Source organism: Nannobrachium achirus (genome assembly GCF_963921795.1).
Source record: "Nannobrachium achirus genome assembly, chromosome: 15".
Classification (NCBI taxonomy): Eukaryota; Metazoa; Chordata; class Actinopteri; order Myctophiformes; family Myctophidae; genus Nannobrachium; species Nannobrachium achirus.
The window spans coordinates 47,374,561-47,398,011 of NC_137822.1; positions in this window are offsets into that span (position 1 = coordinate 47,374,561).

The following is a 23,451-nucleotide window of genomic DNA, read 5'->3' on the forward strand; positions in this document are numbered from 1 at the left end:
ACACTCATGTCATCAACATGGATCAGGAAGATTTTGGAAAAACACATTTTTGCCCTATTTGTGGAGATAACCGATTAGGGAGTCTTACTGGTATATCGTGGTATCGTCCTCCGTCATGCACTGGGATCAATTGACCTTTTATTTGCCGAACTGCATATCATCCGGTACCACTTATACCCTCTAGAATTGGTAAAAAGTACTTATTGCGACCGTCAGGTCGCACTTACTACCAAAACCTCCACCGGCTGTCTGTCTGTCCGTCTGTCTGTCCGTCTGTCTGTCAGTCCGTCCGTCCCTCCGTCACACGTCACACGTCACACTTTTGCCCTGCTCATATCTCCACAACCGTTGCCCCGATCCATGCCAAATTTTGCACACATACTCCTTGCCTGCCAAACCACAATCTCCACCCATCAATTCTCACATGACCCTCTTCTAGCGCCACCATGAGGCCGATTCTTGAAAGATACATTTTTGGACACTGCTCCTACAATTTTTGCCCTAAAAACACACAAATCGGTACACTGTATGTCTACACTCATCTCATCAACATGGATATGTCCCATTTAGCGCCACCTTCAGGCCGAATTCTTAAAACACATTTCTGGACACTGCTCCTACCATTTTTGCCCTAAACTCACGCAAATCGGTACACAGTATGTCTACACTCATCTCATCAACATGGATATGTCCCATTTAGCGCCACCTTCAGCCCGAATTTTTAAAACACATTTCTGGACACTGCTCCTACAATTTTTGCCCTAAACTCACGCAAATCGGTACACAGTATGTCTACACTCATCTCATCAACATGGATATGTCCCATTTAGCGCCACCTTCAGGCCGATTTTCTAAAACAAATTTTTCGACACTGCACAATTCCCACACAACTAGGAACCAATGCCAGTTACAGCCCTCTTTGTGTATACATGTGACCTGACGGTCGCTTATCTCCCGATTAGGGAGTCTTACTGGTGTCTAAAAAGACATTTAGCCAATTGTACGCATGCCCCCACCCACTGAAATCAACATCGTTAAAATCTCTAAAACGATAGAAAGCAGTAAATGAAAACATTTTAACACTCTCTTAGCAGTAATACAAAATAAAAGTGAGTCTACTGTATGTTAAGATGTTTGTAAACCTTTGGCTTTGGTACTTTGGTACTTGGCTTCACTCCTCACTCCCTCTCCAGCTCGGGTGAAAGCAGATATCTCGACTTTGTACACTGTACCGCTGTTCAGGTCCTTTAGTTCATGACGGTTGGATTTAGGAGGTATGGTTATACCTGGAATGGAATGAACAATGATACAGAGAACATATTAAAACTGATGAGCCGTACGTTGGATAACAAATAGCACGACAATGGTGGCAATAGCAACAACCACTGCACCAATAACAGCAATAAACTCAGTGGTTACAAATACTCAGTCACATCATGTATATAGCAATGATTACTATCACAATATAGAGCTATTTAACACTTATTTTGAACCAAAGGCTATTTTCAGCCGCAGTATATGAGCTTGTACATCTCATTGTACATACATACTCATTTTGAAAGATTGTTTAATATATATATTTCTATTTACATTTTTTACAGCGAGCCTTTTTAACTAAACATTTACTTCTAAATATATTACTTCTAAAAACTAATATATACTTCTGGTGGGTCCCTGGAACAAAATATGTTGAGATGGGGGTCCTTGAAATGAAAACATTGTGTGCACTGAAACATGTTTTTCAGATTATTATTATTTTCTTTTTATTATTTATTTTGGAGACACTTGCCAAATATGCGAAAGCAAGTCCATTTGGGAGAGTTTTGGGAGAGTTCTCAGATTCTGCCCGAACTTGACCCTATACCGACCTGATGTTTTTAGGCCGGGCCGTGCCAAAAATGAATGCTAATTAGTCAGGCTGGGCCTTAATTTTCATGCCAGTTTCATGCTTACTTCTATGAGTCTTTTCCGCGGAGCTCGGTGTAGTCAGGGGCATAGTTCCGCCGATTTAAAACGAATCCAATACGGAACTAAAACTTCCTATGTTTGCTAGTTGCGCTGTTTTCCCCCGCGAGGTACCAAAATGAATTTGTCTACATTGGACCCTATTCGTTTTCCCCTTTGATTTTCTAACCTTAATAAACGTTGTCATAAATACTTTATGGTTCCTGTCGCTAGGGAATAACTCCCTTTCAATCACCATGATATGCGTTATGAGCAAATATGGTCCCATTTATGTTAAACTTGATGATAAATCTTTCGGGGAGAGGGGCCAACTAAGCTGATACCAGCCGGCTGTGTTCTTCTTCGTGTGCTGTATTTCGGGAGGCTACGACCACATTCTCCCATGTATCCCTGCGGTTGCACGTGACCGTTGGCAGCCAATAGCATTCCTTATGATTCCTGGGGTACCTTTCAAACAATGATGGCGACACCCATACAAGGGACAAAAAAAAATCATTTTCGCTGCATAGAAAGCAATGGCGTCGCACCGTCCATATTTTTCTACAGTCTATGGGTGTAGTACAGCATGTAACCCAACAGAAACATAACCCAACAGAAACACTTACTTCTCTCAGTATTGTGGGTTCCACGGTGCTCGGTGTAGTAGAGCATGTAACCCAACAGAAAGCCTCGGAGCTCGGCCTCGGGAACGGACCGCCACGCCAGAAGCATGGAATTCTGGGTGACCGTTGATGAGTCATTGAAGTTGGGGGCACTGATGGGCGCTGTGGTGGGGGGGACACAATGAACAGCTGTGTTACATGTTTAGGAATGTTATCATAAAACCCATTATTATTACAAATTATTTCTTTATATACCATTGTTTTATGCTTTAACTATTAACAAATGGCAGATATACAAGCTCACAGCGCGGCACCGAGTGCCGCGAGTCTTTGAATATTTTTTACTCAATTCGAAATCCTTCTTCTAAATCAGTGGTTCTCAAACTTTCATGTCAAGGACCGCCAAAATGACGTATTTGGCCGCGGACCCCCATCTCAAAATATGTTGTTCCAGGGGCCCCCCACCCAAAAGCAAATATTTGAGTTACAAATGTTCGCTTTTAAAAAGATATATTCAAAGACTTGCAAAAATCACAATGTTTCAAAAATAGCTGATCTACAAACAATAGCTGCTTGTAGATCAGCTATTTTTCAATTGTTAAAGCATTAAATAATTCTGGATCCATACTTACATCCTTCTATAAAGTAGGCCTGCGTGGCTCCATAGCTGCTCTCTGTGCTGTTGATGTGTTTGAGGTTACAGGGTGTTTGGCTGCTTCTCAGGAACAGAGTGATGCTGTATCTCTTATAAGACTCCAAGGCCTCTGGCGATCCAAACACACACACACACACACACACACACACACACACACACACACACACACACACACACACACACACACACACACACACACACACACACACACAGAGGATGGTGCACAGGTTAGAGATGATGAGCTTATAGCATTTCCTTAAAACAGGGTTCCCACGGTCATGAAATTCCTGGAAATATTTTGAAATTAGAAAGAAAAAAAATCCAGTACTGGAAAAGTTTTGGAATTTATCAAGGGTCCTGGAAGGTCCTGGAAAAAATAGCTATGCATTGTCTTTGGTTATTGATTGTGTTAATACCTCTGAAATGACAAATTAAACATGGGCCAAATTGTCAAATATTAGAGGCAGAAATTGTGAAAATAGCAGATCTACATGCTCACAACGCGGCGTTGTGTGAGGATGTAGATCTGCTATTTTCACAAAAGAACATATACAAAATTCCTCGACTCTTAGTGCTCGTCAGGGTGAGGGGGTCGCCAGTGAAAATATGATTATTTCGGGGGTCACGGCCTGAAAAGGTTGACAACCACTGGCATGCACTACCTGTCTTTGGGCATTGTGCATAGGAGTAAGCGACTCGTTATTGAGCTGAATTATTGTTTAATAGTCCTGGAAATTGGGTTAAATATTCTGGAAAGGTTTTGGAAAAGTTTTGGAAATGAATTGGTAAAAATGTGTGGGAACCCTGTTAACAGTTTAACAGAGTTTTTAGAGGAGAGCGGTGCTAAGCGCTCCTACGTTAACGTCTGTCTTTGTGTGTGTATGTCCCTATGTTCCTATGTCCGTATGAGCACGGAACTCCATGTATGGACATAACTAGCTCTGGTCCATAGCGTTAGTGGAGTTCTCCTTAACGCTATGTTCCTCTACCTCTGTATTCCTTTGCAAATACAAATTATACAAACCCCGCCAACCCAGTAGTGAGTTGGCGCCGTGATGGCGATGACAAATAGTAAAAAATCCGGTGGATTATTTTCTATAAATGTATTTTAATCGTGTGGTGGGGGGCTCAGACTGCGTCCACTAAGTAGAGTAAGCTTTCAACTGCATGTCCACTGATACCTTTTGGTTTGGTGAGGGGCGAAACTGTTTTTGTTATTTTCAGACCAGACAACAGGGTTTTCTGGTTTTGCAAAGGAATACGGAGGTAGAGGAACATAGCGTTAGGGAGAACTCCACTAACTCTATGGCCAGAGCTAACGTTACAGACAGAAGAGCTTAGAGATGCATGAGAGTTTGATACCATGGAAAGAGGTGCAATTATTATTATTATTTTTTTATTTGATAAATGAATGCCCTATGTGAACATACTCCAGTCACTCCAAAGTAGCAGACCCAAAAGCTCAAAATGTGGCGCGAAGCGATGCATTTTGAGCTGGTAAAGCTGATATTTTTGCTATTTTTTAATTTGAATTGTGAAATGTAACAGATTTGGACATAATGAGCCGAGATTTCTACCTTACAGAGATGATTCATGTTGTTCTATTTTGAGTGGATTTCTTACACACCTTTGACGGGGACGACCTTATAGCTCTCCTCCGCGTAGAAGGACATGTGTCTCGCTCTGAGTCCCGCAGCGCTCCATTCCACCGAGTAGCATTCTCCACCTGCATCCATCACATCTCCATCTGCATCCATCACATCTCCACCCGCATCCATCACATCTCCACCTGCATCCATCACATCTCCACCTGCATCCATCACATCTCCACCCGCATCCATCACATCTCCACCTGCATCCATCACATCTCCACCTGCATCCATCACATCACGTCTCCAGGAGATGTTGAATGATGCGTTGTTGATGAAAGTCACGTTCACATCTCCAGCTGGCAAAATGTGGGGACAAAAATGAGTTGTTATTGTAGAATAGTTTAGGCAATTGAGTAATAATAAGGCAAACACCAACATTACACTTGTTATGGCACTTAACCTATATACACCTCGAAGGCCTCCGTGTCACTTTAGATTTTAAACACTTTAACCATTATTTTACACTTCAGCTATTCAAAAATAGCAGATATACAAGCTCGTAGCGCGGCACCGAGTGCCACGCTGCGAGCTTGTGGATCTGCTATCTTTTGAAAAACCGTGAAAGATCATTGAATATACTGTATATTTTATAAAGCATGTGTAACTAAAATCTTTGCTTCTTGGGGGGTCCCTGAAGTATATTCAGCTATGAAGTATATTCAGCTATTGAGCTGGTCATGTCAAAAGTGTTCTCATAAGTCAAACATGTGGGCACCCCTGGCCTATAGGGGAGGCCTTGAATCAAAAACATGTTGAGAATCAATCGTCACTTTACAAAGTGGATGTTTTAAAGTCATGTGGTAACAGAGCTAGTGGAGAGGTAGCTCTGGTCCAGAGTGTCAGCTAGTGCTCTCTGACGCTCTGCTAAGAGGTTTCCCACCGCGAAGAATAGACTTTCAACAACGCAAAACTATCTTTTGAAGTAGTTTAGTTTATTTTGACTCAAGTTGAGCCCTTGAAGGGTTACAGAAATCCTGGTCTAGTCGGTGAGTCACCCGCCTGTCAGAGCGTCAGTGAGAATTCGCTGACGCTCTGGACCAGAGCTAGCGGTGAGGGAACTACTACCACATTCACAATGCCAGGACAAAGTGAAACCATCTCACTCACCCAGCATGGTGTGCTGTGTGTGGGGGCAGCGTGTGGCTCAGTACTCACCAGGGACGTGCTGGCCATTGGGAAAAGCGGGCCAACTCCCGAACGGTCAGTTCATTCCCGGCCGGTCCAGGCCGGCCATTAGGAAAAAAAATAATAGTAAAATGTCGGCCTTCGTTCCATTTTGGGGGCTGGGCGGCAAACAAAGTAAATCGTCACTGTCGGGCAGAAACCTCGTATCTCCAAGCTTCATCATACAAGCCGTCGCACAAAAGTAGTGAAAACAGCAGATCTACAAGCACAAAACGCCTCACACCGCGAGGCGTTGTGTGCTTGTAGATCGGCTGTTTTCACTAGTTTAAATCATTTTTAAAATGATAAATACAAAACAAACGGTTTTGGACATACAAGGTTTCCACCCGACAACGACGAAATATAACTCATGTACAGTAATTGGCCCACTGGCTTGTCACTTGTCATGATCTGAAATGGCAAATCTTTGAGTAGCAGCAGCGCTATAGAGAGAGATCTCTCTCTATAGCGCGCAATGAGGGCATCTCCAACTCTTTTTCGCGGGCTGAATCAGGGGCCCAGCACGTCCCTGGTACTCACCCAGCAGCGTGTGGTTCAGGTGTGGAGGCAGGGTGTGGCTCAGTGCAGGGGAGGTGCTGACTCCGTCCTGGGCAGTGATGTTGAGGTGGTACGCTGAGTGAGTGGACAGGTTGAGCCTCATCTCTGGACGGGTGGTCTTCATCCAGGGGTCCTCGGGGGCGTCGCCCGACGCTTTGGTCACTCTGACGCTGTAGCCTGTCACCGCGGCTCTGCTTGGAAACTGACACGTGATAAAGTTAACCCATATAAGACCGGGGAACGCATTATTACGCATCATTACTTTAAAACATTATTTTATGCTTTAGCATAAGAGAATTTGTGAGTCTTTGAATCTTTTAGACCCGATACTAATGTCTTCTAAAACAATGGTTCTCAAACTTTTTCATGTCAAGGAAATATGTTGTTCCAGGGACCACCCAGAAGCAAATATTTAGTTACAAATGTTCCCTTTAAAAAATATATAATCAAAGATTTGCAAAAGATTTCACAATTTTCTTTTTAAATGGCAAATTTACAAGCTCACAGCTCGCCGCGCTGTGAGCTTGTATATCTGCTATTTTTCAATAGTTAAAGCATAAAATCATGGTTCAATTAATAATGCGTTCCTGGTTTAAATGGGTATGGTAAAGGATAATGTTTTCTCGTTTAATTTAAATGGTGTTGAAAGGCATACAGGAAGACTGGGCACTAAGGAAGAGTGGGCACCTCAATGTTAAATTAAATCTGCAAAATGTTAAATATATTATTTGAAAATTTGTATTTAGTAATGTAACGTATGCATGGTGTGAACATGCACTGTACACCATTATGAGATTTAAATTTACCTTTCAACTTCTTGTTTATGTCCAAAATCATTGGATTTACAAGTCTTGTAGCAATTGTATCAAAACCTCCATCGGCTGTCAGTCCGTCAGTCTGTCACACGTCACACTTTTGCCCTGCTCATATCTCCGCAACCGTTGCCCCGATCCATGCAAAATTGTGCACACACACTCCTTGCCTGCCAAACCACAACCTCCACCCATCAATTCTCACATGCCCCTCTTCTAGCACCACCATGAGGCCAATTCTTGCAAAACACATTTGTGGACACTGCTCCTACAAATTTGGCCCTAAAATCACACAAATCGGTACACACTTGGTCTACACTCATGTCTTCAACATAATAGCGCCACCATCAGGACGATTTTTTCAAACACATTTTTGGACACTGCTCCTACACATTTTGCTCTAAAATCACGCTGCGACCTGTCGCTTATCTCCCGATTAGGGAGTCTTACTGGTACCTTAAATGTCAAATGTTCAATCATGTTCGAATCATGTGTGCTTTACATTAAACCGTTTTCCAAATATATATTTATTTTAATTTTAGACCAAATAGACAATTTTACATCGAGGTGCCCATAGTCTCGCGTGGCCAGACTGTTACCTCCAGTGATTTGCAAATGCTCCCGTCAAACAGTCTGGGGTAACGTAAGAAGAACGATGAGTAACCGGTTAAAGCGGAAGTGAAGCCTCCTCCTCACTTCCATTTAGTTTTTAACATCGCGCACATTTATCCTAATATAAATAAAAATCATCTAAGCATATTTAGCTTGCTGCTTAGCAGAAATTACATTTTCAAATATATTTTCATGAACTGAAGAAATGCCAGTTTCCATTACTCCCAGTTCAGGAGCTGTAGTTCCAGACTCTATATGGCATTCAGAGATTGTGGAAAGGAGCAGTGAAGTGTGATGTAATTTACAGATCCTACCTGGTTTGCAGTTTTCTTCCCCCATTCTGAATTCCCAGAGACCTTTTTCATATCGTGTCATATAAGAACTGTGTCCCAATTATAAACAAATTATCTCAGCGGTTTGACTCTATATGAATATGAAGAATCAACTGATGGTGAGATAACGCTACTGTCGCCGAATTAGTTACATTTTCGCTAGAGACAGGCTTTATCAAATATGAGTGACTGACTATCATAAACCATACAGAGCCACATCGCCGAGACCGTTTGTTTATTTTTGGACCTCAATGCTTCTATGAGAGGATTTTAAGATGACCCAATGTTATTCTCCATAGAGAAATTACTTCCTTGGAACCGGGGGATGAGTGAGTCACGTCATGACTTCATTACTCTATAGTTGTCTGCCCACTTCTCCTTAGTGCCCACTCTTCCTGTTATGTTGAAAGTAAACATCACTCAAAACATAAAGAATGTTCCAGTACCTCCCATGTGAGAAGGAGCAGCCGCCAGCCACGTCCAGTGTTTAACCCTTTTATTCTGAGATTGACGGGTTCCAAGCTCAGTCCTAAATGCAACATTATAATAATGCATTACTACTACAACCATAGAGAGCTTGTAGATCTGTAATTTAAATGTTTACACATTTAATACATGTCAAATATTGTGAAATAGTACATTCCGCATAATGCATACTATTACTTTTGGTACTTTAAGTATATCTTCACTGTCTGGCCAAAACCTCTTAACTCCAGTTTTTAGGTTTTTGATTTATTTTTGGCATAAATCAGGGCTATTGAACACTCTTTACAGCTGAGTGTTGGTTAAAATAATAGTGAACCAATTGAAAGTAGTGCAAAGTGCTTGGGACAAAACCTCCTAATTCCACACTTTCTGCCAAACCAGCTAACTCCAACCGATTGGCCCTCTCTTTTTTCATAAATATGTGCTATTGAACAGCCTTTACGTCTGTGTGTTGGTTAAAATAATACTGAACCAATGAAAAGTAGTAAAAAGCCCTTCGGTCAAAACCTCCTAACTCCACTTGAGCTCATTTTCCCAAAAATGAAAATTTTGGAGAGATATCGGCCCGACAGCAGAGATGTTGATGCCATAATTTTGCACTCATACTCAAGTAAAATTTGACTACCGTACTTTTACTCGTAACGGAGTGTTTCTACATCGCGGTATTAAAACCCATTCAGAACGGGTACACATTATTGTGTATCATTATTGTATGCTTTAACTATTGAAAAATAGCAGATATACAAGCTTGTAGATCTGCTATTTTTGAAAAATCGTGAAAATGAGAATTTTGGCCTGATTCTATAAGTGTCTTTTGAATCCTTCTAAGGCTTTTTTGAAAAACCCTATGTTTCTATGTCAGCAATCTGGCCAGCCATCGTCAAAGAAAAGGTCCTTTTCACCTAACTGGAGCTCAGTTAGTCTGTTCTTGAGAGACTACTATGTCAGTGGTTCTCAAACCTTTTCATGTGAAGGACCCCCAAACTGATATTTATTTGGCCACGGACCCCCATCTCAAAATATTTAGTTCCAGGGACCACCCAGAAGCAAAATTTGAGTTACAAACGTTCGCTTTGAAAATACATATATTCAAAGATTTGCACACATTTTCACGACTTTTTCAAAAATAGCAGATCTACAAGCTTGCAGCGCCGCGCTGTGAGCTTGTATATCTGCTATTTTTCAATTGCTAAAGCATTCAATAATTCTAGGCCTAAATGGGTTTTAATACTTTTATATTGGGAGTGCATCTTCCAACTCACGTTTGGGCAGTGTGTACATGCGACTCCACGGACACTGTGAGCAGTCCTTGTTGTTGACACAGCTGACCTGTACCTCATAACCCAGCGAGGTGTCCAGGGTGTCCACGCTGGCCGTGACCGTGGTGGTCTTCATATCTGTCACCCTTAGAGCCTTTATACCCACAATGCAAAGGGAGTCGGTTAAGAACCAACAAGCATTGTTTGTCGCTACTCAAGGATCAAGCCATTTGTACCTACTGTATATCGGTGCCATGGCATTGGTCCAAAATGTAATTGTTCCTACATCCCTTTAAAGGAGACATCCAGACCAAAACACATATAGGGTTAAATCTGCCTTGTATCATACCCCTTCATACCTGCTTTAGTAAAAAAAAAATCATAGCTGCCCCTGTTGCTAGATTTCGGCTGCCCCTGTTGCTAGATTTCACGGGCTCTCATAACTAACACAGTGGATTGTCCTTAGGCTATTGTGGTTATTTTTTTAGCTTCAAAGTTAGTATTTTTTTATTGGATTGTGTTTACACAACGTCCTGAGACCAACCAAACCGTTGTTTTGACCTCACAGGCACCCTTACTTGTCAAACGGCTTCTGCTCTGCACCAGAGCAGGGAGAGGAGAGCCTAGAAAGGGAGGGGAGGGAGGGGTCTGTTTGACAAGTAAGGGTGCCTGTGAGGTCAAAACAGCGGTTTGGTTGGTCTCAGGACGTTGTGTAACCACAACCCAATAAAAAAAACTAACTTTGAAGCTAAAGAAATAACCGCACTAGCCTAAGGACAATCCACTGTGTTAGTTATGAGAGGGCCCGCAAAATCTAGCAACAGGGGCAGCCGAAATCTAGCAACAGGGGCAGCTATGAAAAAAATCGACTAAAGCAGGTATGAAGGGGTATGATAAAAGGCAGATTTAACCCTATATGTGATTTGGTCTGGATGTCTCCTTTAAGTCAGAATCTAGTGATGTTGGGATCATGCTCAAGCTCCCTCAGCCCTATGTTCCCTCAGCCCTATGTTCCCTCAGACCTATGTTCCCTCAGCCCTATGTTCCCTCACTCCTTAACATTTTATTATACCCTAGGGTGGGGGAAATTCTTAGAATATAGTTTTATTGATCAGACATTTTATGCCTGCCCTAGGCCAGGGTTCCTAAAAGTGGTTCCCGCAGCAACCCAGGGTGTCATGATGCTAGTCCAGCATTGCTGTGGAATATATATTTGAAATTTACAATACAAAGTTATCTTTTACCAGTAAGACTCCCTAGTCGGGAGATAAGCGACCGTCAGGTCGCAGCGTGATTTTAGGGCAAAATGTGTAGGAGCAGTGTCCAAAAATGTATTTAAAAAAATTGGCCTGATGGAGGCGCTATATGGGACAGATCCATGTTGATGACATGAGTGTAGACATACTGTAGCAATTTGCGTGATTTTGGTAAACAAATTGTAGGAGCAGTGTCCAAAAATGTGTTTTGCAAGAATCGGCATTATGGTGGCGCTAGAAGAGGGCCATGTGAGAATTGAGGGGTGGAGGTAGTGGTTTGGCAGTCAAGGAGTGTGCAGAGTCCCGTGTGCAGGGTCCCGGTCGCTCGTAGGCCGTGTTATGGAATTTTATGTGCGCTGCAGTGGCGGGGGTCCTCCACTAGGAACCACTTTTGCAACCACTTTTGCATACGTTCTGTAGCACCAGGAGTTGGTGGTCCCCGGGAATTCCCTGTGAGCAGCCCCGTTGGGGTGGTTATTTGGTAATTGTTTTACTTTTTGGCGGCGGCGGCAGGGGGTCCCTGGGGGTCCCTGGAGCTCAGGGGTGGAGGTTGTGGTTTGGCTGCCAAGGAGTGTGTGTGCAAAGTTTGGCATGGATAGGGGCAACGATGGCGGAGATATGAGTAGGGCAAAAGTGTGACGTGACGTGTGACGGACAGACTGACTGACTGACGGACTAACAGATAGCCAGTGGAGGTTTTGCTATTCGCCTTCTTTCTGTGTTAAATACAAAGTTATTTTAATCAGTTCTAACCAAAACGGATAATCCCTTGCAACATGATGTACACGTGTAAGTATCCCCAGAACATGTGCTCTCAACAGCGCACGTATAATTTGATGTTTTAGTTACCATCAACACAGGTGTAAAGAAAAATGTGTGGGCTGAGGGAACATAGGGCCTACTAGGGGACTGCCCATAAGTCTGACATCTCTTTAGTCCTGCAGGGTTAGGTTAAGGCATAGTTTTACTGACGTTAGGGTTATCATTCACCAGGTTAACATTAACCAGGTTAGCATTCACCAGTGTCATCAGGTTAGCATTCTTCAGGTTAACATTCACCAGGTTAGCATTCACCAGCATCGGCAGGTCAGCATTCACAAGGTTAGCATTTGCCAGCATTCAAAAGGTTAGCATTCACCAGTGTTGGCAGGTCAACATTCACAGGTTAGCATTCACCAGCGTTGGCAGGTCAGCATTCACCAGGTTAGTATTCACCAGGTTAGCATTCAACAGTGTCGGCAGGTTAGCATTCACCAGGTTAGCATTCACCAACATCGGACGATTGGGGCATCAGAACAATGAGACGTCGGAAACAATGCCATGGGGGACTGAGATTTTTGGTCTGAGGGAACATAGGGCTGAGGGAACATAGGGTCCTATTTTGGGATGAGGGAACATAGGGCTGAGGGAACATAGGGCTGAGGGAACATAAGGCTGAGGGAACATAAGGCTGAGGGAACATAGGGCTGAGGGAGCTTGAGCATGGACCCCTAGCGTTAACTCATTGATTGCCAAGGCCCGAGTTTCCCGAGTTATTACAGTAGTCCCAGGCTGCCACAGCAAAAGAAAATCTAAAAATGCCTCAAATGTATTAGGCATGATTGCAATTGCGAAATTGCATGTTTAGCCCCATAACAAACACATCTTTCAAAATGTCAAAAATGGCTGTTTTGTCTGACTTTGAAGGCTTGTATCTCATGAATGCCTCAACGGATTTCCAAGCGGATTTTTTTGTTTGAAAGCTGTTAAAAAGTACTACACATATGGTGCATGATCTAGGCATGAGCGTGCACGATCCGTGCACTAACAATTGATCCGTGCAGTCGTGCACTAGAAATTTTGGAAGGTGGCAGTGTTTGTTTTGTCTGACTTTGAAGGCTTCTATCTCATGAATGCCTGAACGGATTTCCAGGCGGATTTTTTTGTTTGAAAGCTGTTAAAAAGTACTACACATATGGTGCATATATGGTGCATGGGCGTGCACGATCCGTGCACTAAAAATTGATCCGTGCACTAGAAATTTAAGAACGTGGCATCCTGGTACTTCATGGCGGCCATCTTGAAAAGGGCATTCAATGAGTTAACCTGGTGAAAAATACTATACCTAAACCTAACCCTAACCTCAGCAAAACAATGCCTAAACCTAACCCTAACCTCAGCAAAACAATGCCTAAACCTAACCCTAAAACCTAACCCTAACTAAATTCGGACTAATGAGATGTAGAACTAATGAGATTTATGATTTATGAAAGTTGTGCAAATGGAAATATAACTTGAAAGAGAGGAAATATTTCATTAAAGGTTAATAATATTTTCACATGCACACACATACGTGCACACACACAGACGCACACATGTAATCCATGCATTGTAATTAGATGTATCCTCACAGTGACGTTCCATGATGTGCTGTTCTGTGCCTTATATTTCATGGTGTAACTCTGGATGGCTTTGATCTCCGTTCCCAACGTCATGGTGACCTCGAGGCGGGTCGGACCGAGTCTAAAAGACACGTCACGTGGAGGACCACATCTCACTGGAAAAATAACAGACATAGACAGAAGAGGATTGGTGCAGAGCAGGGGTCTTCAACATTTTCAAGGCCAAGGACCTCTTAGTTGAGAGAGACTAAAGGCCCTCTTACATCTAACAACTTTGTAAAGATTTCTCAGTGGTAATAAAGTCGCGGCGCGCTCCCGTGATTCGTCGTTATTCAATCGTTAAATGTGAGGTAGTGTTCCGACTCGATTTTTACCCCAACTTGAGAGCCAGATTCTGTTACGAGAATATCAAACTGGTTTAATATTTTCACGAATCGGGGCTGAGTCTGAATTAATACAATGACGTAGCCTACAACCAAAACAGAACGAGCCAAAAGCCAAGCCATTCATTCCCCATGACGCTGCCTGAGCTGCCAGCCTGGTCTTTGTTGGTGCGGCTACTACGACAGCCCTTTGTTATTTCTCCGCGTTTCCATTATTCCAAACATTCAACGTTGATAATATGTTGATAGGATCGATCAGCGCCGGCTAGACTGAGAGGAGAGAACGAGAGAGGAGAGGGCTGAGGGAGGAAGGCAGAGCTCGGTGTGTGTGTGTGTGTGTGTGTGTGTGTGTGTGCACTGCATGTGCAGTGATTGAAAAAGTAATCAACTAAAAATATCAATACTGCAATGGGACGCACTGTGACTGAGCTTGTAAATTGGCTATTTTCATTTATGGTTAGCCTAATGCTTTATAATATTATAATTTATATAGGAACATAAGGCTATATAATAGGCATATTTCAGCAAATAAAAGGGAATCTTGAACCAGTCTTTACAAAATCTTTAGAGGCATCTCACATCTAACAACTGAAATCTTTGAAAAATAATTTTATAAAGTTTTTGGAAAGTCTTTTTCAAATCTTATAGTGTGAGAGGGTAGTCTTTGAGAAATCTTTCCAAATCTGTCCAAAATCTTATCAAAGTTGTTAGGTGTAAGGCTAGCTTTAGGGAAGGGAGAAGAGTCTAGTGTTGTCCACAATGTCCAGGGTGTTTTAGGGAAGGGAGAAGAGGGTGTTTTAGGGAAGGGAGAAGAGTATAGTGTTGTCCAGGGTGTTTTAGGGAAGGGAGAAGAGTCTAGTGTTGTCCAGGGTGTTTTAGGGAAGGGAGAAGAGTCTAGTGTTGTCCAGGGTGTTTTAGGGAAGGGAGAAGAGTCTAGTGTTGTCCAGGGTGTTTTAGGGAAGAGAGAAGAGTCTAGTGTTGTCCAGGGTGTTTTAGGGAAGGGAGAAGAGTCTAGTGTTGTCCAGGGTGTTTTAGGGAAGGGAGAAGAGTCTAGTGTTGTCCAGGGTGTTTTAGGGAAGAGAGAAGAGTCTAGTGTTGTCCAGGGTGTTTTAGGGAAGGGAGAAGAGTCTAGTGTTGTCCAGGGTGTTTTAGGGAAGGGAGAAGAGTCTAGTGTTGTCCAGGGTGTTTTAGGGAAGGGAGAAGAGTCTAGTGTTGTCCAGGGTGTTTTAGAGAAGGGAGAAGAGTCTAGTGTTGTCCAGGGTGTTTTAGGGAAGGGAGAAGAGTCTAGTGTTGTCCAGGGTGTTTTAGGGAAGGGAGAAGAGTCTAGTGTTGTCCAGGGTGTTTTAGGGAAGGGAGAAGAGTCTAGTGTTGTCCAGGGTGTTTTAGTGAAGGGAGAAGAGTCTAGTGTTGTCCAGGGTGTTTTAGGGAAGAGAGAAGAGTCTAGTGTTGTCCAGGGTGTTTTAGGGAAGAGAGAAGAGTCTAGTGTTGTCCAGGGTGTTTTAGGGAAGAGAGAAGAGTCTAGTGTTGTCCAGGGTGTTTAAGGGAAGGGAGAAGAGTCTAGTGTTGTCCAGGGTGTTTAAGGGAAGGCTCTGTCAGTCTGTTTCCCTGCACATTGTTGTGGTTGACACCAGGCTGTGAGATACTGCGCTCGCATCCTCGGAGGAAGTATGCGTTGTGTATACAACACGTCAGGGTGGTTTATCAGCAGAATGAAGCGTGGTTCTCTGCTCTCTCCCTCCCCTCCTCCCCCAGTGGTTTATTTCCAACGACTAAACGTCCAGAGACTCTTTTTCATAGATGCATAGTTTCATTCATTGTTCGACAGCACAATCATCAGTGTATTTTGGATTCATGTCAATTTGTGTTTTCAGATACATATTTAACCATTTGAACCGACAATACTTAACTTGATCTTTTACTCTGTACTTAGTCTGCTCTTTTTCCCTTCTACACCAAACGTCTTTGCAGAACTTAGCCGATCTACAAGCTTCCAACGCCTTGCAGCACAAGGCGTTGTAAGCTTGCAGATCGGCTATTTTCAGCTAAAGTTCTCAGAATATGGACGCTAGGGTTCAAGTGGTTAATATAAAAAAAATTAGGAAAAAATCACACTAAGATTTGGGGGACCCCCTGTAGTAACTCTGAGGACCCCCTAGGGGTCCCGGATCCCCTGTTGAAGACCTTTGTTGTAGAGGGAAAAAAGAGCAGACCAAGTACAGAGTGAAAGGTGAAGTTAATCAGTATTGATGATTTAAGTGGTTTAATGTCTACACAATACAATATGAAACCATACAGTCAAAACAGTCTATTAAGCTAATCTATCCATGAGAAGTTCAATATGCGACATAATTAAATGTAACATAGTGGGGGTCCCTGCTTCACCTCTCTCTCGGCTAAGGGGTCCCTAAGACATCATAAAAAGAAAATAATAGTGGGGGGTCCCTGCTTCACCTCTCTCTCAGCTAAGGGGTCCCTGGCCTGGAAGATGTTGAAGACATCATAAAAACAAAATAAATATATATTTTTTAATATAACTTACCAAGGTTTTTCATTACACCAGTGAAATATGCCTTTGTGCATTTCCTCGGATCGCTCTCGTTTATAACATGAGCGGACATGAGGGCGCTTCCAGTCAAACAGGAAGCGCTGATCTTTTGTGTTGTTCCAGATAACTTATACTCTCTTATACTCTCCTTTTTGCTCCTACAATAAATAACAGAATAAACGGAAATCAATGATTACATTAGAGGGCTGTATCGTGATTGTCTATAGTAGCAGCTCTTATGCCTTAACTTAAAGGCCTGTCCATACTGTCTCCGACCACCAAACATTTCATCAGAGAGTTCTGACTTTCCGACGTGCAGCTTTCCGAACTCTAATTCGGGGTAATGCTTTTCTGAAGATGCGAGTGACGTCATTTTGTAGTCGAACCGGATCTTTCCGACGATAGGTTTGATGGTTGGAGACAGTATGGACAGACAAGAGCTGGTACTGAAGACAATCAAAATACAGCCCATAGTGTTGATATCAAACACATTTACTAGTCCGGCAATATAAAGTGAAGTGCTGGAAGTGTTCCACAAGTGCTGGAAGTGTTCCACAAGTGCTGGAAGTGTTCCACAAGTGCTGGAAGTGTTCCACAAGTGTTGCGCCCAGCGCAACACTTGTGGAACACTTCCAGCCGTCTGTAAACAAGAAAATACTTTCTTTTGTTTTTAGTTTTGAGTAAAATTATTAATTTTATTTAGTAGCCAGGTAATAAGCGGGATAAATACTGGCTCCTAAGCGTCCTGCCTAACTTGGCCAATGTGACCCTGGGCGTACAACAAACTTTGAGCGCTTTGTGCCAAGATGAAGGCCAAGCCTTAGTGTCAATGTTATTATTATTATTGCTTGTGAATGATGAAAAGAAATCAAGGAAAATATAAATAACTTACTTATACTTTTGCTCTCTGATTACGAGTGTATAGTTGTTTGTCGGCACATCGTTTGCAGGTGACCACTCACATTGCCAGTCCTTTATTATAAAATTTGGTTGTACTTTTGTAATGATACCGAAGCAGTCTAATTCACTCGCTCCATCTGAAAGATTAGCAACCGTTTAAAAGGTCATTATTACTGTTCTTCAACCATTGTTTTTTAATTTTCCTCCTCGTGATTCATATTGGCACACAGAGACTCCTCTAACCTTTGAGGACACAAAGAGAAATGACTCATATTTGGGATGAATCATACTTTTCTTTTTATATTACCTTGTCGAGCGACGAGGCAGTGTTGGTACCTGGAGACGTTCTTAATTATCGCGGGACATTTCCCTGTAACATTATGGTTCAAAATGAGTTCGATGTGGTTTTGATTTGATCGATATGTGTGTGTAACATGCATCCAGTGGAAAAAATACTCATTATTTTTTACTTAAGTAAAATTATCAATACTGCAATGTAGAAATAGGCTACTCTGTTACAAGTTAAAGTCTGGAATTCAAAATGTACTTGAGGAAAAGTAAGAAAGTATTAGTATCAAAAAACACTTAAAATACCAAAAGTAAAAGTACAAAATGTTTGAAAATAGCAGAGCTACAAGCTTGTAGATCGGCTATTTTCAAATGACCACTGTATAAAATTTTAGTAAGTGGTTTATGTATGTTTTATATTGTAATTTAGATCTGCAAAGTAGCTAGTTACTAAAGTTTTCAAATAATTGTAGTGTACTAAAAGTACAATATTTGGATCCGAGATGTAGTGGAGTAGAAGAAAAAGTAGAAAATCGGAAATTGTAAATACTCAAGTAAAGTACAAATACCAAAAAATAATACTTAAAGGAGCTATGCATTTGGGTCCCCATCCGGAATCAATGGGGGTACATTTATTGTAATGAAATTATTGTTTTACGAATGTGACTAAAACAAAAAAAATACTCAAGTCTCCATGGCATGAGTAATCAATAGAGGAAAAAAAAAGTCATTTTGGGGGTGAACTACTCCTTTAAGTACAGACTTAAGTGAATGTACTCTTTATACCACTGGGCTAAAAATGGGTTTGCTGTGGTTTTGATTTGATGGATATGTCATCTCTAAAGATGTGTGTTGGTAACATTCATCTCATCTTGAGTCATTTTTGTTCAACTGCATTTCAATTCAACGGATTTGTGGGAAACCACACTTCATTGTCTATGGTGGAAATGACAACGTCAACATCACCACACGACTTATGAGGGATTTGTGAATGAATGCTTGTTATGTTGGGTTTCTTCCTATAATAGCAGGTGTTCGTAGTTATAGTCCAGGTCAGAATGAATGAATGCAGGTTATGTTGGGTTTCTTCCTATAGCAGGAGTTTGCAGTTATGGTCCAGATCAGAATGTCTTCCCATATAGCAGGTGTTCAGTTATAGTCCAGGTCAGAATGAATGAATGCATGTTATGTTGGGTTTCTTCCTATTTATATCAATGTTGGGTTTCTTCCTATATATATCAGGTGTTTGCAGTAATAGTCCAGGTCAGAATGCTGTTGCCTGCATGAGTGCTAGGGCATCAACGACTTGTGATTTTTGCAAGTCGACTCGACTCTCGTTTGATGACGTCATCACATCGCACACAACCCCCCTGATGATTATGTGAAACATTGTTTTCTCACTCAACTGTAAACAAACCAACATAAAGTTTAAGTGTATAGAGGGTATCTGCACATTTCTAAAGTGCCAATTTAAGGACGTTTTAATACCTCTAAAATTACAAATAAAACATTGGCCAAATTGTCAAATATATAGAGGCAGAAATTGTGAAAATAGCCGATCTACTTGCTCACAACGCCTCGCAAAGAGCATGTAGATCCGCTATTTTCACAATAGAAATATATTTTTTTTTTCGACTTTCGATTTTCTCTGGTGGGAGTCGACTTGTGTAATGAAGTCAATTGAGTCGACTTGCCGACTTTTTGTTTTTAGGCATTATTTTGTACTTTATTTGAGTGTTTCCAATTACCATTTACTTCCTTTTATCTCAGATCCAAATATCCCTGCTTTTACTCTATTACATGTATTTGAAAACTTTGGTCACTAACTCACTAGTTACTGTGTAGATTTTGATTATTATTTATAAAACATACATTAACCACTTCAGCCTTATATATATTTCGGCCTTTTGAAAAGGGCAAATCTACAAGCTCACAATGCATCGCAATGTCTGTACCCCTCTCTGCCTCTGTGGCGGAGAGAGTCGCAGCCCCAGCCTGAAGCCTCAAAAGTCTAGTATCTGACCTCATTCCATAGAGATGTCCCTTTGGATTAATGGTTAAGATATTGGACTTTCACGCGGGAGACCCGGGTTCGAAGCCGGGGGGGTTCGGATCACCTCCGTTCCGTTGCACCTCTCCCCCTCTATCTCTCTCTCTGGTCTGGGTCAAGTCTGGGTCTGCCTCACTCACCTGCTCTGGCTGGGGCAATGTGGGCGCTCTGCTCTATCATGTAAAGTGTCTTTGAGACAACTTGTTGTTGGGATTTGGCACTTTAATCGAATCGAATTGAATTGCAATATCAACAGATTAAAGTCAGAAAGAAAGAAAGAAAGAAAGACACCCTACTGTACCTGTAACCCCGGCAACAGGAGAGGAGTGGTAAACAATGATCATACCTAGAGGTAAACAAACACATACTATGAGGAAGACAACAAGACAACAACATGACAACAACCTATACTTAAAAACAGACTAGTGGCTACGGAAGCAACCTTTCTGCTATGAAGCTGTCAAGCTGACATTTTCTTTATCTTGATAGTCAGTCAGTGTTGCCATGTCAACATTACGTTTAACTAGAAAAGCACTCTGTCGAGGTGCCAACTTGTGCCTATGGGCTACGTGTGCGCAGGCAGACCACTGGCGAGGGAGGGCGAGTGCCAAAGTGTGGCCGGCCCTCGGCCGCGGCGGCACTGGCATCACCACATGGCATCACCGCTTCCAAAGAAAACTGATAGCCTATATTATGACCAGTGCCATCACCACTGGCATCACCAGGAATACTGGTCCCTCGTTGCCTGGTAATAGTGACGTTGCCAGAGATGCTGGTCCCTGATTGGGCTACGATCTTAAACGAGAGAGGACAACGACGTGCATACATACAGTACATACCAGCCGATCGCAGTACTTGCGCGCTCTGCTTGCACAAGTAATTATGACACAACACATCAAAATGGAATATTTGCAACTGACTTTGATTGTCCATAGGCTATTATGGACTATAAACCTTGATTTGTTTTTACAATATTTTCTTTGGCATCAGGATACAGTGATCATTAGGACATCTCCCAGACTCCTTCCCCAGTCAGAGTTAGAAGTGAACGTAGAATCCTGTGCAGGATGTTATTTCTATTTGTATATGTGACGGAGAGAGTCACAGCCCCAGATTCGGTCTTCCCCGTAGGCGTAGGAGGAGGTCAAAGGGGGGTGAGTGTGACGGAGAGAGTCGCAGCCCCAGCCTTGAAGCCTCAAAAGTGTAGTATCTCCCCCAGACAAAAGAGATGTCTCTTTGGTCTAGTGGTTAACATATTGGACTTTCGCGTGGGAGACCAGGGTTCGAAGCCGGGTGGGGAGGTTCGGATCACCTCCGTTACATATAGATGTGAGGGGAGTTTGATTTAACGGACTAAACCTGTATTTGAACAAAACAAAACATTTATGCCAGCGTGCCATGTGATCACCCTCTCCTGTGCCAGCGTTGTTGCCTAAGGTCAGGGGCGTCACAAAGGGGGGGGGGGGGGAGTGGGACTGGGTTACGAGGGCCCAAGGTGGAGGGGCCTTAATTATTTTATACTTTAGCTATTTAACAATAGCAGATAATACAAGCTCACAGCGCGGTGCAAGCTTGTAGATCTGCTATTTTTGAAAATGTGGGCAAATCTTTGAATATATGTATTTTTTAAGCAGACGTGTAACTCAAATTGTGGGGTCCCTGGAACTAAGTGTTTTGAGATGGTGGTCCTTGGCCAAACACATATCAATTTGGGGGATCCTTGACATGAAAAGGTTAGAAATAGGTGGTATGCAGGACCGTTGAGTGATTTGCAACGAGCACTTCCAAAATCCAATGCTCCATGCTGCTCAATGTTTTGCCACTCAGTCTAGATTAGGGGGGCGGGTCCCAGTGGACGTGCATACCCTCTATTAACAATAAAAACAGTGTGCGCGCATGACGTCATGAATTTAGAGGACCCACACTTCTAAAATCCATATCACACCACTGACATACTGTAGTACAAAAAGTCCACCGTCACCCAATTCAGTTCCAAGACAGTTACACATTTTCAGATAAGAAAACATAAGATAGATTATAATAGTGATAATAGGCTTCGGGCTTTTCAGCAATAGCATAAATCAGACTGCTTCATCAGCAACTCAAAATAAAAGCCGGCTTCAGCGTCAGAACAAAGTCAACAATTTATGTAGGATATTCTGCAACTCACCCAGGATAACATGCCAGCATGACTTGCTTTGAAGGTGCATGTTTGCTTTTTTTTTTCTTTTTTCTTTTTCTTTTTTTTTTGCAAGAAAAGAACAAAAAAAGTATTCCCACGTCCAGTGAATTGATCAAAAAAAAGAAGAAAAAAAAGACGTACACAGACAGAATGCCAGGGATTGTGGAGGGGTTCTGATGGTATCTGAAGGGGTTGTGATAGTATCTGAAAGAGATCTGAAGAGTTCTGATAGAATCTGCAGTAGTTCTGATAGAATCTGCAGTAGTTCTGAATCTGCAGTAGTTCTGATAGAATCTGCAGTAGTTCTGATAGAATCTGCAGTAGTTCTGAATCCGCAGTAGTTCTGATAGAATCTGCAGTAGTTCTGATAGAATCTGCAGTAGCTGAACTACTGCAGATTCTAGTTCTGATAGAATCTGCAGTAGTTCTGATAGAATCTGAAGGAGTTCTGATAGAATCTGAAAGAGTTCTGAAGGAGTTCTGATAGTATCTGAAGGAGTTCTGCTGGTATCTGATGTAGTTCTGCTGGTATCTGGTGAAGTTCGGATGGTATCTGGAGGGGCCGTAGTAGCGTACGCTCCAAAGCCGGATCCGTTAGGTTAGTGAGAGTGAGATGAACTCAGCATAAAGCAACCTGCCGTCTAGTGAGCGCTGTTTCCTTATCAGCTTCTGGCACCTCTACCACACTGCAGAGGGGAGGGGGGAGGGCACACACAACCAGGGGTGTCGCACCAAATTCTGGGCCCTGGGTACAAGGATTCACTGCGGGGCCCCTGTGCTTTAACTATTGAAAAATAGCAGATATACAAGCTCACAACGCGGCACCGAGTGCCGCGCTGCGAGCTTGTAGATCTGCTATTTTAGAAAAATCATGACAATCTTTGTATATTTCAAATCCTTCTAAGGTTTTTTTTTTAAAAACCTATGTTTCGATGTCAGTGGAGCTCAAACCTTTTCATGTGAAGGACCCCCAAAATGGTATGTATTTGGTCATGGACCCCCATCTCAAAATATTGAGTTCCAGGGACCACCCCAGAAGCAAGATTTGAGTTACAAATGTTCGCTTAAAAAATACATTATATTCAAAGATTTGCGGACATTTTCCACAACTTTTCAAAAATATCAGATCTACAAGCTCTACAAGCTACAAGCTCTACAAGCTCACAGCGCGGCACCGAGTGCCGCGCTGTGAGCTTGTATATCTGATATTTTTCAATAGCTAAAGTATAAAATAATTAAGGCCCCTCCACCACCTTGGGCCCTAGTAACCCAGTCCCACTTTCCTACCCCTTGTGACGCCCCTGCACGCAACTTCTCCATTCTGCACAGTGGTGGTGAACAGTAGATTTACTCAAGTAGGCCTACTGTA